This window comes from Canis aureus, chromosome 14 (genome assembly GCF_053574225.1).
Source record: "Canis aureus isolate CA01 chromosome 14, VMU_Caureus_v.1.0, whole genome shotgun sequence".
NCBI lineage: Eukaryota > Metazoa > Chordata > Mammalia > Carnivora > Canidae > Canis > Canis aureus.
Genome location: NC_135624.1, coordinates 36,227,873 through 36,239,837, shown reverse-complemented (window position 1 = coordinate 36,239,837; position 11,965 = coordinate 36,227,873). Strand labels below are relative to the sequence as shown.

At 40.8% G+C, this 11,965-nt stretch overlaps 1 non-coding gene across 1 annotated transcript; it reads right to left on the bottom strand.

Annotated features, from left to right (window-relative positions):
- Positions 1 to 744: 744 nt before the first annotated feature.
- Positions 745 to 847, bottom strand: LOC144283884 (U6 spliceosomal RNA). Its single transcript, XR_013352390.1, has one exon. It is a non-coding gene; the product is annotated as a U6 spliceosomal RNA (small nuclear RNA).
- Positions 848 to 11,965: the final 11,118 nt, after the last annotated feature.

The following is an 11,965-nucleotide window of genomic DNA, read 5'->3' as shown; positions in this document are numbered from 1 at the left end:
GTGTTGACTTCCTTCCAGAATACTCTGAACCATTAGAAGACCCTGAAGAACAGGGTGGTCCACTAGGCCTCACTTATGCATTATGATCAAAGTGCACAGGGGCTTCAGCTCCCTTCCAGTCTGGCCCTTCACAAATTTGAGGGACATTCCAAGGGCTGAGTACATTTTCTCCAATTCACTTACAGCACAAATATCTTCCACAGCATGGTATTAATACTATTACTTTTTACTCTGTTTCCTTAATATGCCACTCCCACCCCTCTTCTGCTGAGGATGCACTCCGAGCTCCATGTATGCACTCTTTCATTGTCTTCCCTTGTCTTGTGGCCTTTAATAACTCCTATTGGCTCTGAATTTAAGGGGGAGTCTTAATTATTATCATGGTAGTCAGAGTCATTGTCCTTGACAGAAAGAATAAAAATGAATCACTTGTCCACTGCCCCTTTAGATGTCAAGACTTTTTACTGTGAGATATTATCTCAAGTTATTACCAGAATTCTTTGTATGTAAGAGACTTTGCATTTGCAGACTTACATAATTGACAGTCAGTAAATTACCCAGATCAAAGTTGGGAACATAAGAATGGTGGGATTCTGCTCATTTACTGTGTGTTTTGTAGAACGAAATGGAAAGTGTAAACAGAAACTTCTTTTTTTTCTGTTATCCAGGTGATTAGACACATGAATGACTCACCCTTCACCCCCTTTCTAAATTTATTGATTTGTATTATTATTTATTATTTTTAAAAATATGGAACACTTCACAAATTTATGTGTTATCCTAACACAGGAACCATGTTAATATTCTGTGTATCTTTCCAGTTTTAGTATCTGTGCTGCCAAAGCAAGCAGTCATTTCCTTTTTTAATTTTTTAATTTTTAAAATTGCTATTTATTCATTTGTCATGGTTCCCTTGTTTCTTTCTTTAAGTAGGTTCCATGCTCAGTATGCACCCCAATGCAAGACTTGAACTCACCACCTTGAGATTAAGACCTGAGCTGATATCAAGTCAGACATTTAACTGAATTAGCCACCCAGGTACCACAGCCCCTTTTTCAAATACATTATTGGAAATATCAAATACTATTTCACTTTATACCATGAATTCACATAGTATTGATTAAATGTAGCTCAGCAGTTGTAGCAAAATTCGAAGTGCAAAACAGGGCTTCATATCCCTGAGATTAAGACTCTTTGTCAAAGATGGACAGATGATCACCAAGTCGTTTCCCTATATCAGAGGCAGAGAACCCAACTATATTTCCCAACATCCCTTGCAGTTAGGCAAGGACACGTGATAAGGTCATGTGATAAGAGTGTTCAGAGGAATGTGGGCAGTAGAGACACATTTCCAGGTCTGCCCCATAAAGCCCTCCTGCATTGACTTCTGCTGTCTTTCCCCATACGTAGCTGCATGGATAGGACTCTAGGAATGTGGAGGTTGTAGGACCCACAAGATAAAGAATACTGAGTCTCTGCTAAAGGAGTCTCCCAGGACAATCTCTTGACCTGGAATACTTACATTGAACTACATCATAAGCATGAAATAAACTTTTATTGAATAAAGGCTTTAATTTTTTAAGAGCAGGCAGCTTTCAAAACTAATGGAAGATACTTATTCATTCATTCAGTGAGCAGTTCCTGAGATATATGCTGAGTGCCCACCACATGGTAGAGACTCTGTAAGTCATACATATTAGTACACGAAACACACATACTTACTGCTACAATGGAGCCTGCAATGTACTGAGGACAAGGGACAGCAAGGGAAAATTAAGTATGAAGGAAACAAGTGGGGGAGATTGTTGCTCTTGCTAAATACCTGCCTGTATATGGTGGTTGTGGCTGAATTCTTGGAGGAAACGATATGTAGGCTGAGACAGGATAGAGAAGAAAGGCTAGCCATACAGAGAGTCAGCGAGGAAGTTATCAGGTATCAGGAAGACCAGCATGCATTGAATTGGTAAAGACATCAGTGGGGAAAGAACCTCCTATTCCTGACTCACAGTGAGAAAGCTAGAGAATAGGGGATTGGAAAAGTTGGCAATGCACGGGGTATGTGGGCCATATGGGTGACATAAGGATTTGGAATTCAAGTGCAAACAGGTTTGTGTATACTCAAAGGAATTGAGGCAGAGGATCTAAAAGGAGTGATATTTCAAAAGAATATTTAGGCTGCTGTGCCTAGAATTGACGCAACGGAGTGAAAGCAGGGGGGTAGAGGAAAAAGAGTAGAGTATTTCAGTACCAATGGTAAGACATGATCGTGACTTAGACCGAGTGAGGTGGAAGGAAAGATGGAAGTAAGTGGGCAAATCCAAGACGTGTTTGGGAGGTAGAATCAGCACACTAAAGTAAAGATTGTACATGGGGTATAAAACAGGAGTGTCAAAAATGCTCTCAAGTTTAATAGTTTGATCATATGGGCCAACACAGATAGAAGATAAGAGATCAAGTGAAGACCAGGTTTGAAGATAGAATCGTCTTAAGACATCAGTCTTGGACTTGTTAAGTATAAGAGGAGAGATATATGGAAAAAAACAAATGTCCATCAAAGAACAAATCGATTAAAAAATATGGTATATACACACAGTGGAATATTAGTCAACCTTACAGAGAAAGAAATCCAGCCATTTGTGACAACATGGATGAACCCGGGAGACATTACGCTAAGCCAAATTAGCCAAACAGAAAGGCAAATACTACATGATATCATTTATATGAGGAATTTAACATAGCCAAATTCATAGAAGTAGAGAATAGAATGATAGTTGCCAGGAGCTGTGGGAGCTGGAAGGAGAAACAGGGAGATATTGGTCAAAGGGTACAAAGTTGCAGTCAAACAAATGAATAAGTGCTTGAGATCTATCATACAACACACTGCCTATAATTAATGACATCCTATTGTATACTTAAAAATGTACTAAGAGGGTAGATCTCATGTTAAGTGACTTTCTCACATAAAATAATAATAATCAATAAAAAAAAAGTGGAAGAACTCTTCTAGAGGGGACAGATAGGTTTATTGTGGTGATGGTTTGGTGGATGTATAGTTATCTCCAAAGCCATCAAGTCATATATATTAAATACATACAGTTTCTTGTGTGTCAATCACACCTCTATAAAATCATTTTGTAATTTTTTTTATTTTTTTAAAGATTTTATTTATTTATTCATGAGAGACACAGAGAGAAAGAGAGGCAGAGACACAGGCAGAGGGAGAAGCAGGCTCCATGCAGGGAGCCCGACATGGGACTTGATCCCAGGTCTCCAGGATCAGGCCCCGGGCCAAAGGTAGTGCTAAACCACTGAGCCACCTGGGCTGCCCTCATTTTGTAAATTAAAAAAATTTGTCTTTATCCATCCTGAAAAACAAATGCACCCAAGAAGTTCTGTGGCATAGTGGTGCATTCCAAATTGCTCACTTCTGTTCTCCAGTTTTAGTACATTAAAAATGTTAGTAACATCCATGGGAATACACTTCCTGGGCACTAATTGCGCTGTTAAGGGAAAAGTGAATAGATCTGCTTTAAGGTTGAATTATTGAAATTAAAGAATTCATTAAAATCTCTGCACAAGCCCAACTGGGAGAAGAAACACTCTCTTTGCAGTTAGTTCTGTTCAAATCATTCACTGGAGAGGTAGAGGAGCATTACCTATTTTATGATTCCTGTTGTAAACATCACCCTTGAGTGAAATAAATGGTTTCTTTAGCTTCCCCTGCCCCCTCCTTTTCTTCCTGAATGTATCTCTATTTATCTGTCTCTCCCTCTTCAGAGGCTAGCAACAAACCATAATTTATTTCCTTTGTGGTTAACCTACCAGTACTCTCCATACCAAGCCATGAAACCATAGGTTTGTTTATTTAACACACATCTGATGCACATACCCTGTGTTACCCTACTCTATATATGTTTTTTTTTTTTTTCTCTATGTGTTTGAAGTGGGAGGCACCTGGAAACCAGGGTCTGGTCATCAAGGGAAAGAACACACATCACAGCAGGGGTGTGAGTGAGAATGCCACTTTAGGATGGAGGGTGTTGGGATCCCTGGGTGGCTCAGTGGTTTAGCTCATGCCTTTGGCCTGGGGCGTGATCCTGGAGACCCAGGATCAAGTCCTGCATCCAGCTCCCTGCATGGAGCCTGCTTCTTCCTCTGCCTGTGTCTCTGCCCACCGCCCCCCTCTCCGTGTCTATCATGAATAAATAAAATATTTTTTTAAAAAAGGATGGAGGGTGTTGAGGAAGGATCTCAGTGGAGCTCAGACATTTTGCTGGAGTGTCTGAGTAAATACTGCTGTTGTGGACAGAGCAGGAAACATGAGGACAGAGTACACTTTGGCAGTTTGGGGCATATTGAATCTGAGTATGCTGAGAAGCACCAAGATGAATGTGTCTGCTAGGCAGTTGTGTGCTTGGGTCTGGAGTCAGATGGAGATACAGTCTTTCACTGTGTATATCCTGGAGGTGACATCGTTTTGTTCTCTATTACTCAGACCTAGAAGAGAAGGAGGGGGCAAAGAGTATCTAATGGTTCTGAGCATCTAATTTGTACCTATCTTGTGGTAACCTTCCCAGAGCTTATGACATACCTGCTATGACCTTTATTCAACAGAAGGAAACAACTTCAGGAAATGAAGTCCTGCCAGGATTCACCCTTCAGTCTGGTGGACTCCAAAGTGCAATTTTTCAACTGCACTCAGCAGAGACCATGGTGTCTTTCCAGTGATGGGTGGGGCCTGATGCTCTGGTCACACTTCCGTCTTCCATTGTGCGGCAAATATCTGAGAGGTGTTTGACTTTGCTTTACATATAAAAGAGGGCCCAAGACTTGCCAAATGGACAGATGAATGAGAAATTAGTAGTAAAAAAAGATTGTTTGATGTAAAATCACCCTGTCTGGTTACAGAGACTTATAAAGTATGGATTTGAGTTTTTTATGCTCTCACTCCAATCGAAAGTCACCTGCAGACCCATATCAAGAATAGGGCATAAATAATTGAAGTGGCCTTCTTCTCAGTCTGGACCAATGTGTCTTTCCATATTTTCTTCCCACAGTTCCTGTTTATTCACTAAGATTCAGCTGTTCTGTACTACCACTATGGCTCTTATAGAGTGAAATTTGTTAATCATTTTCCCTGGAACATTCTTCTCTAATCATTTAAGATCTAACTCCTGTTCCCCTTTCTATACCCAGTATATGACTTCTCAGCCCTCAAGGCTTCCCAAACTGAAGGAATCTTCTAACAATACAAAACAAAACAAAATCCCATGTCACTTCATACAGAAGCACCTGAAAGTACAAGTCGTTTTTCCTATATTCAGGTTAACTAGATTGTTGGTATGGGTATGGGTATGGGTGAGGATATAGATGGAGGTTAAGAAATAGAAAGAGAGGGGGACATAAATTTATGCATACACATTACACATTAAATATCCATAGTTTTTGTCAGGTAGTGGTGGGAAAACAGCACGTGAAGGAGGAGGGACTTAGCAGCAGCTTTCTCACTGGGGAAGCATTTATAAAGTGCTTTTGAATGTGACCCCAAAAACAGCATACTTAGGGGAACTTCAAGGATTTTCCCTAGCGTAAAGTATCTTCAAACGTGTGTGTGTGTTAATGTGTACTTGAGTATTCTGTGGCACCTGAATCTGTGAGGAACAATGGAAAGAAATAAGGATGAATTATTAGTGTCTGAATCCTAATGGATTTGGGTAACATCCTAAGATGATTAGGTTCTGAAGGAACAGATAAATCAAAGAATTTTAATGCCTGGGACATATCTTGTGATCTCGTTGGAAAGGCAGTGTTTTATGTGGGTTATATTGATCTAGGTTTGAGTCCATCATTCTCATTTACTAGCCGTGTGACTTTGTATATTTTATTTAATCTATCAGTCTTTATAAAATAAAATAAAATAAAAACAACTGTCTACTGGTATTGCTTGGAAGATTCATAATATAATGTACATAAACTTTCTGGAACATAGTATGTTCTTGATTCATTTTGATTTTACATTTAGCACAGTATTTTAGCCACTGTGATGGCTGATTTTAGGTGTCAACTTGACTAGGGCACAAAGTCTCCAGACTTTGATCAGACTTTGTTCAGACTTTATTATGAGAGTGTCTATGATGATGTTTTGACATGAGATTAACATTTGAATCAAGAGAGTGAGTAAAGCAGGAGGTCCTATCTACTGTGGTAGGCATCACCCAATCAGTTGGAGACAAAAAGGCTGAATAAGAAGGCTGAGGGAACTCCTTCTTTGAGTGAGGGGCATCAATCTTCTCCTCCTTTGGACTCAGATTCAGACTTGAGGTTACACCACCGGCTTTCTTCCTTCTTAGGCCTTTAGATTCATGCTGGAACTATAGCATGAACGGGCTCTCTTGCCCATTGGGCTCTCTTGGGTCTCTACTTGTGGACTGCAGATATTGGGACTTCTCAGCTTCCATAAACACATGAGCCTTCTTATGTGTCTCTTGATAGATCGATAAAGAGAGAGAGAGAGAAAGAGAGAGAGAGAGAGAGAGAAGGAGAGAGGTAACACTTTGAGAAGGATTTTCTTATTTAAATATGTCATGAAACAAAATAGCGAGGAGCCTTTCATGGCTATGGAATTTCTCTGGCACTCCTAGAAAATAGAGCAGGTACAGCAAATCCCTGAGATCTGGCTGTTGCTTGAGCCAGAGCTCTAAATTCCAGCAGTGGATGGGTAGTCCTGCATGTAAATTAGAAATTAAATCTAGAATAGTAAAATATCTATAGACATAGAGATATAGATGAATACTCATATATATATACATATTTATCTTTATCTATCTAATCTGTGTTTACCTATCTCTATATTTATCTCTGTATCTCTGAATCTACCTACAGATAATCTACATCTCTGTATGTATCTATCACTCTATCAATCTCTATTCTTTCTATCTATCTTATCTATCTATCTATCTATCTATCTATCTATCTATCTATCATCTATCTATCTTGTATTGATTCTGTTTTTCTGGAGAACCCTGACTAATACATCCACTAATTACACAAGAAATAGCCTGTGTCTTAGCTTCTCAGATACAGAGTGTATGCAAACACATGCATACAGCTAGTTTATTTTAGAAAGTAATTTCATGGAATAAAAGTGGGTGATCTGAAAATAATGAAACAATTGCAAGAAAAGTCAAGCCAAGGGTGAAGAATTGAGCTGATTACCAGTGAAGGCTACTCATACTAAATTTTGCTTGGTCTCTGTAAGAAATTGCTTAGAATATGCCTCCAAAGGACCTATATGAGGTGTGGTGGAAGACACGATTGGATCCCATGCTCAACTGGTGAGTGACCCTCCAGGGCTGACAGCCCTTCCTATTTCCTCGTGCTGCACACTGTTAAGTAGTCAGAGCAAAATTGGCAATGGTGTACCTGACATGCTGGTTAATGCCACGCTGAATGGGTCAGAAGGAGGGCCATGACATGGAGACATAGGATATAAAAGGTTCCTACCACTCTGGGATGCCTGGGTAGCTCAGTGGTTGAGCGTCTGCCTTTGGCTCAGGGCATGATCCCCAAGTGCTGGGATCAAGTCCCACATTGGGCTTCTGGCGTGGAGCCTGCTTCTCCCTCTGCCTATGTTTCTGCCTCTCTCTCTCTCTGCGTCTTTCATGAATAAATAATTAAAATCTCAAAAAAAAAAGGTTCCCATCATGCCCCATTAGGGTGACACAAGTTCTGTCCAAAGCAATATGATTTAATTGAATAAGCACCACCTTTTGAATTAAAAGGCTCGCAAATGGATGACAATTTGGGGAAATAACAGAGAAAGCATGAAAAACAGTATTTTTAATTTTTTCTAATTAATGAGGACACAGAGTGACCTGATCTGATATTGTTTTCTGGCCATAGGCTTTGTTATAATTCCCCTTTTGTGTTGGAGGGTCCTGTGCTTTTTCTTTCATCTTCATTCAAGAGGGTGGCTCTCCTGTCATGATGTGTAGTTAGTTGTCGGTGTGCGAGAGGCTGTGTGGGTATATGAAATGGAGAGAACTATCCTCTCCCTGCACCAGTGAGAAGCATCAGGAGTCAGGACACCCAAGAGTTAGGTTTGCTCCACCACTTGCTAGCTCTGTGATCTTGGTCTACCCTTGTCCTCTCTGAGCCTCTTTTGTAAAAGGGAAGACTTTTATGGACTCTGTCCTACTGGAGTAAAAACTAAGTCTTGTAACATGATCACGGAAGTGCAGAGAAGCTGTCTGTATCATCCAATGCCCCCCTTTATGCTTGACGTGAAATTCTATCATTTTATCCAGATCCTAATCCGCCGCACAAATGAGTCTGGCAATATGCCTCCTAACTCCTTAATGCAGCCCCTTTCAAGAGGAAAAACATTTTCATACATTAAAACAGGAAGCACAAATGAGTCATTCTCTCCCTGGTGACCAGACTGTTTATTCAGTAAACATTTTCTCCCTAGAAGCCCTTTTTGGATCCCCTGCTGTGCGTTGTCATTCAACATCTTATTATACAAAGTATGCACAGCCATGACTTTGGACTAATGGGGTTGTAGCCAATCTATTCTGAGGATGGATTCATTAGATGCTAATTGTACAAAGATGTCTAAGTTAATTCCCACCTCTTCCATTTGTATATTCCTGGACCCTAGACAGTAATAGCTAAACCCATCTATCTCCATGGTGACAGAGGAAGCCATAAAGAACCAATAGAGCTTGACCATGCTAGGGGGAGAGGATCCGTAGGTAGGAAGTAACTGCATTTTAAACAGGGTGAGTGCCAGCTTTCAGGAGAGGGTGTCATGCTCAGACATGGAGAAGATCTTCAAGGACAACAACATTCAGCCCAGGATTTGGTTGCTTCTTAAAGGAGCCTTAGGTAGAGGGTTTGGCAGAGAATAGGCCAGGCGGGGGAAGCAAGGGGTAGGGTAGCAATTTACATCAGAAACAGTTGCTGAAATGCAGGGGATTTGAGAAAAGGGAATAAGAAATGGTTGGGGACACATACCCTCATTCAATCAGGAAGTCCTAAGTATCACCTGTTGCTTATGAAGTATAACAGTCTATACAGCCTAGGGATGAAGTCACAAGTATGAGACATTCACATGGCCCCAGTTCTCAGGAAGCATGAATCTTTTCAGAGCATAAAGGCCATGGCCAAACTGTCAAGAAAATACACAAAATGATTATAAGCCTCAGGAAGTGTTGAGAAGCATAGGAAAAGAAAAGAGGGGAGGAAGGCTTCTGGATTTGAACAGTCAGAGAATCCTCCTCTGAGGGAGAACTGACAAGGATGCAACCAGTGGTTGGAGAACTGTTCATCAGAGGCAAGAGCACCGGTGATGGTTTAGGAAGCATTGTTCTCCGCATCTCCTGGATTTACGTCCACCTCTGCCCTGTTTTCCTCCATAAGATGATGCATGTAACCAAGCTTGAGGGCAAATTAAATCATCTCCAAATTGGAAATTATTTTTGTTCACTGCATCTTGCTACGGGAGGTCAGGAAATTTATTTCCTTAGTGGAAAAAGAGGGTGATATCCCATCACACAATCTCCTCGTGATCAGTCATGAGAACTTTCTGTTCACTCAGATTTCCCAGCCTACAGCATGCAGCGGGAAGGGAGCAGAGTCCCCGGGGAATCTCTTTGGAAAGTAACACCTGCTGCAGGCATCCCGGGGTTGGTGGTGCCTGGTACAGGCCACTGCTGTCCTTGCCTCTGCCAGCTGAGATGCCAGGGCTGTGCACTGAAGGTGGAACCCTGGCTTGTCCCGCGGTGAGAGGCTTAACTCTTCTATCACCATTGCTTCCAGGGAGAGCTGACCTGACATTTCAGATTGGAATGCACTGATCAGCTTAGCTTCCCTCCTTGTAGCTGGCAGCAGTTGACAGGAAGAGCAGAAGGGAAGAGGATCAGGAGAATTCATAAAAATATCAGGAGAAGTCACAGAAAGCTGACTGATGAGCTAGGAAGGTGATAGCTTGGAACAGTAGGTTGAACAGGCTAGTGGAAGAGAAACTCTGGAACATTCCTGAGGTGTAGGCTGGTACCTTTGTTGGTCTCTGTGGACTTTCTGGAAAATGTTGTATGTGAAGGCCAGATCTGTTTTAAGGACCATCAAATTCCTGATGGTGGCTGCTAGAAATCCTGACATCCCATTTCTTTCTTCCTGCCTCCTCATTTCTATCCAGCCCTCACTTTGCTGTAGTGTACTGAAAAACTAATTAGGCAAATAAGACATAAGAGTAGTTTTAGGGAAAAAAAAAAAAAAAAAGCAAAAAATGTCTTTGGTTTCCTCTGCCTGGCAAGCAAATAAAAATCTTTTTTTTAAAGATTTTATTTATTTATCCATGAGAAACACAGAGAGAGGCAGAGACATAGGCAGAGAAAGAAGCAGGCTCCTTGCAAGGAGTCTGATGCAGGACTCGATCCCTGAACCTCAGGATCACCACCTGAGCCAAAGGCAGATGCTCAACCACTGAGCCACCCAGGTGCCCCACAAGCAAATAAAAATCTTAAAAAATAAGCAAACTTTCATCACTTGGGAGACCCAGGAAATGACCATCACATAAAACAAAGCATCCAGAAATAGTGTAGATCTATCCAGGAAGGAAAAAAAGGAGGGAACAGGATACAAAGCTTGAATTGTAATTTTCCTTATGAGGAATATACTAAAATTGATAGAAAGCAAGTGGAAACGACGAAAAATTCTAGAAACATTTCCTAATCTTAGGGTTGAGGCTAAAAGTAGAAGCAGGTACTAAAAGAGAGAAAGCCTTCCACTTGGGAAGCTGTCACCCTGGAATTGTAAATTCTCTGGTCAGGAAAGAATGACTGTATCTTAGGGAGTGTCATGTGGGGAGCCTCATGGAGCAGCAGACAGAGACCCTGCCAGCTACAGAGTGCCAGTCCCAAAAATAACCTCTTTATCTAGGGAACTAATGGTCAGAAGTCAGGACATGCTGTGGAGGCATCAGTCTTCACTCCAGCTGCAATTAGTTTCACTATCTTAAAAAAAAAAAAAAAAGAACAAAACAAAACAAAAAAACATTCCAGCATTTGAAAAGGCCTCTGGCTGGGAAAGTTTTGGATAATCCTCATCCTCTTTCTCTTCCTCCTCCTTTCTAAAACAAAAAACAAAAACAAATCCAACAAATAGGCAAAGAAACAAAAGGCATATGAGTAGGAGTTCTTTTTCAAATTTGCTTTGTATTTTGTTTTTTAAAGATTTTATTTATTTGAAAGAGGGAGAGAAAGAGAGTGCACAAGCAGGGGGAGCAGCAGAGGAAGACCCAGGCTCTATATGGATGTGGGGCTTGATTTCAGGACCTCAGGATCATGACCTGAGCTGAAGGCAGACACTTAACTGACTGAGCCATCCAGGCACCCCTTCAAATTTGTTTTCAATTTCTCTTTCACTAGTTGATGATTTTTTTTTATGTAATAGAGGGAGAAAAAGGAGAGAGAGGGAGAAAAAGAGAAGGAGAAGAAGGGAGGGAAGGAGAGAGAGAGACAAAGACAGAGAGAGAGAGATTGATTCTTGATGTCAAGGACAATATAATAAGGTGGGCATTGTAGATAGGCACATCTGAATGGCATGAGACTTAGGAATGCTACCTATGAGAAATAGAGAACAGGAGAAGAGCTGGTTTCTTAGTGGAAATTGTTTAATAATTATAGGGAAAAATTTCCTTGAATATGCTATGACCCTAACTTGTTTTTCATCTACCAGAGACCATTGAATAATCGGACTGCTAATACAAATTTGTCACTCAGTCAGAAAGATTAGGAATAAATGGAAAATATTAAGGGAAGCCCAGAAGATCAGTGAAAGAAATCAGGAAAATCTATTGACATTATTTTAGAGCACATCATATTTAACTCATTGCTTTCTCCTATAAGAAAGTTGTGGTTGGGAGGATGAGGCACCTGAGTGGCTCCATGGTTGAGCATCTGCC